Source organism: Molossus molossus, unplaced genomic scaffold (assembly GCF_014108415.1).
Source record: "Molossus molossus isolate mMolMol1 unplaced genomic scaffold, mMolMol1.p scaffold_m16_p_7, whole genome shotgun sequence".
NCBI lineage: Eukaryota > Metazoa > Chordata > Mammalia > Chiroptera > Molossidae > Molossus > Molossus molossus.
The window spans coordinates 86,899,378-86,912,566 of NW_023425401.1; the positions used below are offsets into that span (position 1 = coordinate 86,899,378).

General features: G+C 40.0%; 1 pseudogene; it reads left to right on the forward strand.

Moving 5' to 3' along the window:
- Nucleotides 1–466: 466 nt before the first annotated feature.
- Nucleotides 467–1,805, forward strand: LOC118619683 (annotated as a pseudogene).
- Nucleotides 1,806–13,189: the final 11,384 nt, after the last annotated feature.

The following is a 13,189-nucleotide window of genomic DNA, read 5'->3' on the forward strand; positions in this document are numbered from 1 at the left end:
TATAAAAATGAATAAAGAGAAAAGCCTTGTGATAAAAAGCAAAGTTTGAAATTTGTGATAAAGTATAAATCAAGCAGTGTGGTATTGGTGCATAAATAAACAGACTAATGAAACAATTTAATGTATCTAGATATAGACCAAAAGGAATATGAAATCTCAGTATATGATAAGGGCATCAAATGAAGCTAGGGTGAAGGGAGATGTGGGGGACAACTGAATAGTGAAATATAAAAACAACACTGAATGCATTCCTAACACCATAGACCAGGATAAAGTGTAAATAAACTGGATATCTATATATAAATAGCAATTCTAATGTGGACATGAATATATATATATATATATATATAGAGAGAGAGAGAGAGAGAGAGAGGTGTATATATATATTTTTTTCTATAATATGTATAAATAGATATTCTTCAGATTTCACTGGCAGTTTCTTTGGAAAAGTAAATTGGTCAGCCAAATGAACCACTACAACATTAAAATTTACCACCTACTGGCCCTCGGCCCAAAGGAGAGGCAGCGAAGTGATCACTGGCTCCACCCACTCCCCTCAAACCTGACATCTCCTTTCTCTGTCTCCCTGTTCCAAACTAAGTGGACGCTGTGCGAGGGGGTCACCGCCGCTGCGGGGCAACCACTGCGGTTGTGGACACGCCCCCTCCTGTCTGAAGCAGCCCCTGCGACTGCATCGGGCAGCCCAGGCCTTGAGCAGAGTGCGCACGTGGAGACTCCGATGTCCTCCCTCAACTACCCGTGGGCTGCAGTTTCTTGCTACAGCATCTGATTCTGTGGACTCTCACCTCGTCAAAATCCAAAAGATCCAGGCCAGAGACGACAACCCAGACCTCTGAGATTTTGAAGCCAGTGTCATAAGGCTGTTGGACAAAATAACAAATGGCTCTTAAACTGAAATAAACCAGAGAGGAACGACCTTATATTATCAGCCTGGCCTCTTGTAGGATGAGTCCATGGAACATGACTGCAGTGTCCTTCACAGCATTGGTCATTACTTGGAGTCTTTTTGCCTGGCCCCATTTATGAAGCACTCATTAAGAATAGTTCTGCAAGGAGAGACCCATGACCAGGTTGACCCTTCTGTTGATGTTCTTCAAAAAAGGGCAAAAGCTCTCCCTCTTGAAACAGATTGTGTGATCGGGACTGCCTCCTGGAGGAGGAGGTGAAGTGTTTTTCTGGTGCCCCATAAGGAATGTCCTGAAGCCCATTCAGCTCACAGATCCAAGAAGAATCAAATGTATCAGAGGAATGTTATACGTGTATGTGTATCACCTCAGATGGTGAACCAGATTGTGGATTCTGCAAGGAACATCCTCAACAAGTTTATACCCAGTATCTATATTTACACAGACCACCTGAAAAGAATCAACTCTGGGAAGTGTCCAGGTTTTGAGTTGTCACTGGCTACCAAGACTACCAACAGCACCTTCCTCGGTGCTAAACTGGGGTCCAAGCCCCAAGGCCAGGAAGCAGCAGTGCTTCCAGAGAACCTGGCAGGAACTGTGCCAAGCTGCTGCTTGAAGAAATCTAGAGGGGTGGACATGTAGACTTGACAAACTAAAGCCTGGCTCTATTGCTCATGACCCTTGGACAGCAGAATGTTCCCAAAGTCCAGGTAGGACCTCTCTCTCCTTACACAAAAGAATGTTTGTGGCATTTGAAGAGCTTTTTCTAGATTATGTCTAAAATTGAAACTAAGTGGTGAAGAACGCAAGGGTGGGGATATAGTGCTGATGACCTGTGTTGGCATTGGCTTCTCCAACTTTAACAAGACCCTCAAGTGATACTGTCACAAGATAAAAGGCCCAGTGCCTACAGACAAAGCAGAAGCAGCTAAGGACCCAAAGGCACAAAGTCCAAATTCATCCAAGACAGGATAGCCTCTTATATTAAGGCCTTTCTTAATTTTCCTTTTAAAAACAATCAGAATATCCAAATAAAAGACATTTTTATATCAAGTGGTTTCCAGCATTTCTCCAGTGGTATTGAAATTCCTTAGGAGGCCCTGTCATGATGAGAGATCATTTGTTTTACCTGCAAAAGGAACATGCCTTCAGGACAGTCATGCTGCTAGATCAACATCACATGCATTTTAGCAATGCATCTGTGCTCCTGTCATGTGGCCATTTTTACAGATCTGTTCTCTCTGCAAGGACTGACTTCTTAGAAACTTGGTTTCTGTGTGGGGATTAATGAAATCATGTTGGTGGAAATTCTTTATGAGTAGTGTGGTGTTATGCAAATGTCAGAAAATGGTATATCAGACTATTGCATCCCTTGTCTTTGAAATGGACTCTGCTATCTTGGAGACAGATAATGCTCCCTGTCTGGTTCATTATATGTGTACGTGGGAGATGAGAGCCTGGGGAGGGCAGGGGTCCAATTAAAGTTACTGGATATTTTCTACAAAAAAAAATTTACCACCTATCAAAATACTTTTGTGGTGGTTTGATTATATAAAAAGAATACATAAAATATTACTAATTAACAATTTTAAACAATGAACCCTCAAAAACTGAATGATGAGATGAGGAGATGACAGATGCATCATTTTGCTTACTTGATGATAGATATGTGAGATGCTTTTCCAAAAGCTGGTCATGAGATACTAGAAATACATATATTAATGATGTAATAAATTAGCCCTCTACCTTAGAAAACAGACACTTTCAAACATATTAGAAGCTATGACTTACAAAACATATCCCTGACAAGCAGTAGTCTCACAAGTAATACTAAATCAAAATTACAGCCCAGCCGGTGTGGCTCAGCAGTTTAGTGTCGACCCATGCACCAAGAGGTCACTGGTTCAATTCCAGATCAGGGTACATGCCCAGATTGTGGGCCCAATCCCCAGTGGGGGATATGGAGGGGGGCGGCCAATTGATGTTCTCTTTCATCAATGTTTCCATCTCTCTCTTTCTCCCTCTCTCTAAAATCAATAAAGAAAAAAAAATTTTTAATTGCAAATCATCACCTACTTTGAATTAGTGAAATTGCCAAATGAGCTCCTTTAAATATTTAGATACAGATACCATTACATATGGGGGAAAAGCCATATTTCTTTTAAAATAGCCTATAATCAGGTTTGTATTATTTCGGAACAAACTTCTTTTTTTCCCTTCCTCTCCTAAGAAAGTCAGTCCCAATCACTGATAGTTTATCAAGTCTACTATTGGTCTAAATAAATCATAGGTTTTAATCATCACTTTACTACGACTTAAGGCTTCAAATCAATCCAAAAATATGTTAGAGAGTGATTGGCCAGAGTGTTCCAAAGGAGCTTTCAAGGAAAGAAGAAATTCAGGTAGAATCCTACCATGATCTTTTTTTTTTTTTTTTAATTTATCTTTATTATTGAAAGTATTACAGATGTCCCTCCTGAGACCCAAAGAAGTGAAAAGAATAGGCCACTTTTTTTCAGAATTTTCAGTAATTGGATATAGACAGAATGTATAGTTACACTGTTCTATGTCAACAAAAAGACACAGCAAGCAACCAGTTTACTCATTGGGATTTTGAATAGCTTTCCACACCAGGATAAAAAAGATTCATGTTTAAATGTTTCAATGCTCATCTTGTCATTACTAGTAATTCTTTCATCTTGAATCCAAATTTACCACTCTAATACAAGCCTGCTGTTCTCTCCCTACTTAGAACTGTAATTTACAATATTAGAATTGCTAAACCTTGAAATTAGAGGATATAGATGATTCATACACCAGGAGAAAATTTCTCAGTGTCTTATCAGACTTCTGCTCTCTTGAAGTAAATGCTCCTTATTATGCTTGTCTGAATTTCATAAAATCGATCTTGTCCTTTCTTTGGGCCTTTTTTTCTTTCTTTCTTTTTTTTTTTTTTTTTCACACTAGCACAATTTATTCACAAATAAATATATACGTACTAAGCAAAGTCTCCTGCCTACCTCAAAGGGTCTACTGTATGGGTCCCGTCACGGGAGGGTCTGGGGAAGATCGTCCTGGTGGGGACAGGCTCACACCCCAGGAATGTCCTTGCCAGCCTCCCCGGTCCCCTGGGCCAGGAGAGGGGGTCTGGAGAGTGCTGGATCCAAAAAGGCCGCCGTGCTCTCGGACAGGGTTCCAGTTTTCTGCCGTCACTTCAACTACTCAGGTCCATGGCCCCTCTAGGAGTGAGAGGGGCCTCCAGGTCTCCAGCTGGCACTGCACGTGTCCAGGAAAACGTGGAGACAGGGTCCCGCCCGGTCGCCAGCCCTCTGGGGCGCCGCCTGAGGGGAGAGCAGAGGCACGGGCACCGCGGAGGCTCCCGGACGGGCGGGTGCGGACGGGCGGGTGCGTGCAGACGGGTGGGTGCGGACGGGCGGGCGGGGATTCCCTGGACCCTGTGGCGCAGGCGGCTGAGCCCAGACCCCGGCTGCGCACCTAGGTCTGCGCCTGCGCTGGGCCGCCGAGCGGGCCGAGCGGGCCGAGCGGGCCGAGCGGGCCGAGCGGGCCGAGCGGGCGGAGCGCAGCGTCCACGCGCGTCCCTGGAGCCGCAGGCTGTCCTGGCTCCTTACTTTGAGCTTTGGCATTATGTGGAAAGCCACCCTGAAACAGGGCGCGGTAGACTTCTAAGAGTGAGTGAAGAAGGCCTGGCTGACGTTTTTGCTTCAATTAGTTGTTGCTCAAATACCTCATCAAAGAGGACTTTCCTGACCACTGTAACTAACAGAGCTTCTCTCTTCCTACCTTGATTGACTTTTGTTAATGACATTGATCTCTAGCTGACATTATATACATATACTCATATTTAATTACTTATATGTAGTTATACATATATACTTGATATCCTTGCACATAATACATTATATGTTTATACAGTGACGTATTACTTATACATTATTTGTCTCCCACAACCACACCTACAGGGTAAGAACATTGCTTTATTCACTGCTGTACTTCGGCACCTAAAACAGCCAAGTACATCGTAGACATTCAATAATTACTCGCAAAATGAACTGATAAATAACAGAATGAACAAATGAATTGACAGGTAGGAGAAAAAGGTGTAGACCTGGAGAGAGTACCCTCGTGGGAAAACAGAATGTAGCATGAGAGATTCAGGCGTTGGTACTTGAGATCAGAAAAGTGCCAGCAGAGCAGGGGAATGCGTGGGAAGTGAGAGGGAGACCCATTCTCTGTTCCAGGTTCTGAATGTCGGCTAGCATTGGCCTTTTGGCAAATCATTTTGTTTTGTAAATTCAATAGGAAATGCTTTTGGTATACGTATGAGACTTGCAAGGGGAAAACTCTACATAGTCTCACTTCAACCTTGAGCCTAAAAATAAAATTTTAAATGGAGACATTGGCTTTCCAGAATAAATTATGCTAAAGATAAAAATACCTCAAAACTCTGGTTGAAGGTCTAACTTGTGAAATCCCCTGCCTATCCTGCCTTCCCAATCACTGTTTTTCACAGTAACTGTAGGGAAACCTTCTGGAAATATATGTAGTGAACAAATGATGGGTTCCAAAGAAAAGGGGAGGGGGATAAAAATTAGAATGATGACATGCAAGTAAAATTAACATCAGAAAGAGAAAAGAGTTTGGAATCCAAGTCAGCCCGGCAAGCACAAGTAACAGCACCCCTCAAACAGCTCTCCCTGGCATACATTGAGGGGGTCAGAGAGCCCTTTGCTTTTCTCCTTCCCAAAGCATCTTTCCCAGATGACCACACGTTCCTTTGCTACTCCCTAGCACTCACCAAAATGCTCTCTGTCCCTCAGTCCCTTGGAAGCCAGGTTTGTCTTCTCCAGACCTGCGAACCTAGGTGTGTTTTCTTCCTTGGTGTCTTGCCAAGAACAAGATGTAAATTCAACATAAATGTGAAGTAAGACCCCATAGTGCCCCATGACCTAAAGAGTTGGCTTTCTGATTATTTAGTTAACAGGAGCACTAGCACATAGATTTTCTAAATTTATTAACAGAGGATGTCTGGGAGTCTAGATTTGGGAGCAGAATACCTTTGGCTCTAGTAGGGCTTTGTAAGTTGGTTGGAACATAATACAAACAGTTTGCCCTGCTATAACCATTGCAATGATGTAAATTATTTATATAGTAAGCACAAATAAAATGAAATTAAAACACTGTTAATGAATTTCACCATGTTCTGTTTGCTTTGGTTTTGCTGTACTTTAAAGCTTTTGAGAATGAAAGGCATGGGAAGGAGGATGAAGGAAGTTTATTAAAACAGATGCATAATATAAATAAAATTTCTGGCTGTAGCCAAAGTTCTCCTCAATTCTCAGCCTTTTGCCAAATAAATAGGGGCACATAAACTCAAAGAATCACCTCTCTAGTAGAATTGCCAGATTTAGCAATATAATAAATATTCAAATTTAAGTAGCATTCTGTGTTTTATCTGGCAACTCTGCCCTATGGGGCTCTTGCCTGATTCAGTGTCATGGTTAAGAGTTTGGTTCTGGAGACAGACAGTTCTATACTCTTGGTAAATAATTTAGCCTCACTAAGCCTCTGTTTCTTCATTTATAGAATAAATTCATAATGGAAACTGCCTCATAGAACTGTTTTTAGAATTAAATGATTTAGTCCATAGAAAGTCACACAAGCCCTGGTCAATTTGGCTCAGCGGTTTGAGTGGCGGCCTACAGACCAGAGAGTCCTGGTTCGGTTCCCACTAGGGGCACATACAAAAAAAAAAAAAAAAAAAGTCACACAAAATGAATGCTGTTTCACACATAGAAAATACTCAACTACTTTTATTATTATTATTACGATTATTACTGGTGGGATGGTGAACTTTCTTTTTTTTTAGTTAATCATCACCTGAAGATATTTTTCCATTGATTATTAGAAAGAGTGGAAAGGAGGAAGAGGGAGAGAGAGAGAGAGAGAGAGAGAGAGAGAGAGAGAAACATAGATGTGAGAGAGATGCATTGATTGGTTGCCTCCCGCACATCCCAACCAGGGACTGAACCTGCAAACCTGGTATGTGCCCTCGACCGGGAATGAAATCCAAGACCCTTTGGTTCTCAGGCTGACACTCTAACCACTGAGCCAAACTGGCCAGGGCAGAATGGTGAACTTTTTAATCAATCAACAAAATTACTGGATTATTTGCAAGTAAAATTCAGCCAAGTTCCTGTGGTTTGCTTTGGTTTGGTTTGGTGTTATTGCATTTGCAACTTTGAAATTGTTCTTGAAAGTTAGAACAAGAGATATGTAAAATTATTACACAAATATAAAAAATATCTGCATTTCAGTTCTACTTAGAGAGATATGGGAAAGGCAAAGGAAAGGGATGGAAGACATAACTTAGACAGGAGACAGACAAAGACATGTAGATGGGCTTGGTTCTCTCTGCACCATATTTTAAAATGTTGTGTTATTTTCCAACACTTAAAGACTGAGAGAATTCACATAAATACACATAATTCTGGTTATTCTTGACAAATCAGGATTTTGGGCTCCTCCAACCCTGAGTAGCGTTTGCCCTTGATGACACATGTGCATTTCAATTCAGCCCCTTCTGTGCACCTGACACTGAGGCCTAGTGTTGGTCACCATTACTCAAAATACTTGCACTGTTGTTATTCTTATACCTGATCGGTTTCATCAATTCATTACATCTGCCTGGCCCAGCAGTGAGGCCCAGGTGTGGTTTATAATTGCATTAACTCATCAAAATAATCTCTAAGAGCCACCCAAGACACCCAAATAAATATACCATCTAAGTAAAGAAATAGTGGGTTTGGTGAGCAAAAACAGCTTAAAACAAGTCACCCAGACGAACAGACTTCAAATGTTTTTGCTCAGATACCTTCTAAAGGAACTTTGAAAAATTTGTGTGTCTTGCACATTTTCACGTTGAAATCTAAAATGTGTTACAATTGGTTTAAACAGTTGAAATGATATAATTTCTAACATAATTTAAGCACTAAATTTTAAAATAAACTCATATCACTCCATTAAAGGTAGCTGATGGATTATAAATATGCTAGTAAATTCTCAACATTTTATATTGAAATAATTTTAGACTTTCAGCAAAAAGGTAGTACAGAGAGTTCCCTACGTCCTTTCTTTAACTTCTCCTAACATTAATATATAACTGTGGTATAAATATCAAAACTAAAAAATTAACATCACTACAATACTGTTAACTAATACTAACAACGATAGACTTATCTGGATTGCCTCCGTTTTTCCCACTAATATCTCTTTTCTATTATAGGATTCTATCCAGGGAACCATATTGCATTTAGATGTTATATCTGCTTTAATCTCCTCCAATCGGTGACAGTTCCTTGGTCTTCCCTTATCTTTCAGTATCTTGACACTCTTGGGGAGTACTGGTCCAGATATTCTAGAATGTCCCTTAATTTGAGTTGGTCTGGTGTTTTCTCATGGTAAGACAGTGGTCATAGATTTTGTGGAAGAATTCCACAGAGATGATGTGGCCTTCTCATTACATCCTATCAGGGGCTATGGGATATCAATATGTCTTATTATTAGTGATGGTAATCTTCATTGCTTCATTAAGGTGGTATTTGCCAGTTTTCTCCATTCTAAAGTTACTAGTCTTCCTTTGTAATTAATAAATACATACTTTGAGGGAGACACTTTGAGAGGATACAAATATCCTATTTCATCCATTCAGTTTAGAATCCATTGATAGATCTTGCCCATACAAGTATTACTCTGGTGTTCTAATGGTGTTTTTCTGTTTCCCTCCTCCTTCTTCATTTAGTAGTTGAAATTCTTTAGTAAGGAATACTTACCTCTTTTTTTTTCATTTATTTATTGTGTTATTTATATCAATATGGACTCATGGATATTTATTTTATTCTTTGGGTTATATATTAGTCAGGGTTCTCCAGAGAGACAGAACCAACAGGATATGTATACACCTAGAGAGAGAGAGAGAAAGAGAGAGATTTATTGTAAGGAATGACTCATACTATTGAGGAAGTGCAAAATCCATAATCTTCAGGGGAGGCTAACAGGCTGGAGAACCAGGGAACAGATCTAGTCCTAGTCCAAAGGCAAATTATCTTGCAGAATTCCTTCTTGCTCCAGGGAGTTAATTCTCTGCTCTATTCAAGCCTTCAACCTATTGGATGAGGTCCACCACATTATGGAATGTAATATGCTTTAGTTAAAGTCTACCTATTTAAATGTTAATCTCATTTAAAAAAAACACCTTAAAGAAACATTTAGAATGATGTTTGACCAAATATCTGAAATATCCGTGTACCATGACCCATCTAAATTGACATATAAAATTAACCATTATAGGTTATATTCCAATGTGACCATTTATTTTGTTTTTAAAATTATTTCTGTAGCCATTGGGAGCTCATTCAGGTTAGCTCCTAAGTTCTTTTGACAAGCTTCTATCCTTCTGCACTTCTCTATTTTCTGGAACTACAGAATATTCCAGGTTCATCTTATATATTACCTGCCACAGCCCTGGAATCAACCATTTCTCCAAGGAACCATTGTTCCTTTAATGGTGAAAGATATTTAGAAACAAAGATCTAGGCACTAGGTGTGCTCAGTGCTACTGAGATATCAAAATTTGTAAACCTCCTCTATGGGCAGAGCTAAGAAATGTGCATATAGACACTTAACTACACATACATATTTATTTCTGTATCTACTTCTTTGCACATTTAGAAATATGACTTTACACTGATGTCTCTGACTCCAGTTTAGTGCCACAAGGTTCAATTCTAGCCTTCCTCCTTTCCTTATTTGCAATGCCTTTGCCCAACAGTCAGAAGCTTTGCTGACATATACAACATATTAATTTATCTGTTCAATCCTAGTTTACATATAAAGTAGTTTCAGTATTGCTAACCCATGCTCCTGTAGGCCAGATATTCACCAAACAATGTACAGTGTTGGTGTATAGTGATTTTGTCTTTAGTCTTACATTATCCAGTCAAAACTGCTTTTCAAAACTACTTGGGTCAGAGCTCCTTTTATTCCTACCTGCTTTGGTATGGTTATGCCATTCATTTGAAATACAGTTAAAAATCGTTTCTCACAGTCTGTCTTCCATCTTCAGGTTTCCTCTATATCACGGGTAACTTTTCTTTAATTTACACAAAATAGAATTCTCTCTGTGGTGTGCAGTTCTATGGGTTTTCACATAGTCATATATCCAACATCACAGTTCCATCATCCTCAAAACAGAACAATTCAATCATCCTCCAGTTTCCCTTGGGCTGCCCCATTGTGCTAATGCTTTTTAACATGTCATATCCTTTCACAGAGTAGTGATCCTCAGAAATCAATGAGGTACAGAAATTGGATTATAGAACATAAAAAAAATTACTACGCTAATCACTGGCACTGCCAATTGTTGTCCAATAACTATTTGTCCCTTCTCACATAGTCTAGAATCCCCAATTTTCACTGAGACACTTAAGCCTTGAGAATAACGTTTATACTCTCTAGGCTCCTGTATATCTAGCTTGTGCCCATGGCTAAGCCCTGGTCAGCAGAGCCATGAATGGGAGCATCTATAGACCTTATTTTTAAGGTGGTTGCAGCATGCCTTTTGCCCTTTCTTCTTCAGTCCTATCTCTATTGTCCTAACTTAAACTAGGCATGATGGTTTATTAGTTAATATTTAATACTATTTTCCAAGAGGATCATTGAGATCATTCAATAATTTTAAGTTTGGTAGTAGGTATTTGACTTCTAGCATTTGGATTACCATATGTCTTTCTCTTGTGAAAATGTAGTTTTGACTCTTATAGATATTAATGTGAATAAATTCATCTTTAAAAATAAACTGAAGTAAAAATAAACAATCTTTCAATTATCCAAGTTTATTATAGGATCTCTGTGATCCATATGTTGGTTCTAAAGATACTTTTCAAAAGCCATATCCATAAATTTACACTGGCGATACTTCTTTCTTCCTGTTGGAATTCAAATGCAAAGAGGCCATCCTTCAGTTATCCTGCCTCCATTAAGGCCTAAATTTACCTCCAACCCACAGAGATCCAGGATTCATAGAATTTGTTGTTATGAACCTTAGTAGATGGCATAGATGGCATGAAGAATAGTGAAATAGAGGTCTGATAAATGACTTGTGCTGGAAAACTTAGCCTCACATCAGTTTAGATATCCTTTCTGAGCATTTTATTTCAGAGGGGAGGATTTACAAAGGAACCAATTGCCGACTTTAACTCAAGAAGAAATTGAAAGTATATGTCAATATAGCTATAACTGGTGGCCAGTGTTTTGTCACCTGAAATTTAGAATGACTTTGGGGGAAAATTCCTTCCGTACAGTGAAGCTGGAGATAAAAGGACTGGGGTGAAACTAGATTTCTGTAGTGTGTCCCTTTGAAAAGCAATTTCAAAATTTTTATAATGTCTGTAAGAATAAGGAATAAACACCAGGTGAAAAGTTAACTGAAATGTCTAGGTATCAAAAAAGATATTATTGTATTTTTTAAAAATGGTAGCCCTGCCAGTCTGGCTCAGTGGTTGAGTATTGACCCATGCACCAAGAGGTTGCTGGTTTGATTCCTGGTCAGGGCACATGCTCAGGTTGTGGGCCCAATCCCCAGTGGGGGACATGCAGGAAGTGGCCAGTCGATGTTCTCTCATCGATGTTTCTCTCTCTCTCTCTCTCTCCCTTCCTTTCTCTCTAAAATCAATAAAGAAAAAAATGGTAGAAACTGGTTCTCCACCTTCATTTTTTTTTCTTTATTGATTTTAGAGAGAAAGGAAGGGAGGGGGAGCAAGAGAGAAACATCGATGAGAAAGAACATCAATTGGCCGCCTCCTGCATGCCCCCCACTGGGGATTGGGCCCACAACCTGAGCATGTGCCCTGATCAGGAATCGAACTGGCAACCTCTTGGTGCATGGGTTGACCCTCAACCACTGAGCCACACCAGCCGTTCTCCACCTTCACTTATTAAGTCTTAGAATGAACAGATAACATAGGCCTGGTCTGTGACATAAGAGAGGTTGGTTATATAACAGAAATTTCCAAGCAGGGAGGAGTTGGAGACTGTAGAAAGGATTAACAAGAGAAGGTATTGGGGCTAAGTTAATCTCATTCACTGATATATTAGTTACTTTTTATTTTTAGGGTGACAAATAGGAAAAGTCACTTGCTCACTAGCCCAATGCCCATTTCCAGGGCTCTTCTTCATAACCAATTCATTCCCTAATTAAGGGACAGGTAACAAGAGTTCATCTCCACAAAATATGAAAAAAAATAAAATTAATTAATTAAAAAAAGACTTGCCACAGAAATAGAACACTAAGTAGAGGTAGATGTTGAATGTTACTGGAAATAAACCTGAAATGTGAGATGCTAAGCAGTGTTTGGCAGTGAAAATGGGCAGAAGAGGGAAAGACACTAGAAGCAGCACTTGAGCGAGTCAAAGGGAGGGCTGGACCCAGGTGCCCACTTATCCTGATGAGCCTTAGAAAGATGAGAGGCAGAATCTGTGGGGCCATCCAGGCCCAGGAAGGTCTATGAAGTGGAGAAATATGCTGTTAGCACAGTTCACCTCCCAGTTTCCTCTATCATTGTGATTGCCACGTTTCCAGACCCTTGCACACTGTTCCCTGGTCAGCCAGGCCCTCCAGCACCCTAGCACACCTATTTAAACCTCTCTCTTTTCCATTTCCCAAAGCTCACAAATTGAGGGAGGTCTGCATTCATTTGTGTCTCAGTTCTTTCTTAAATATGCACACAAAAGCAAGGTCTAACATTATTTTCTATCTCCTAAGGATATTTTTTCTTTCCTTCTCTGTCATCTTCCCTCAGTGTCTCCACATCAAATTTCCATTTTCCTGTACCTTGTAGGTGGTGTCATGGGAGGATACAGTGAACACACAAACAACAGGTTGTTCAAGTGCTTCCAGATACTCTCGGATTATGCCCCAGAAATTCTGACTCAACAAGTCTAAGAAAGAAATAGACTCCATGTTTTGTTTTGTTTTTCAAATTTTCACCTGAGGATATATTTCTTGATTTTAAGGGGGGACACCAATCAGTTGCCTTCCATGCTCTCCCTGTAGGAATTGAACCCACAACCTTTTGGTGAACAGAATGATACTCCAACCAACTGAGCTACCAGGCCAGGGCACACCCATGTTTTTCAATATTCTATATCCAGGCCAGTGGATCCTATACTTGGGAACAACTAGATCA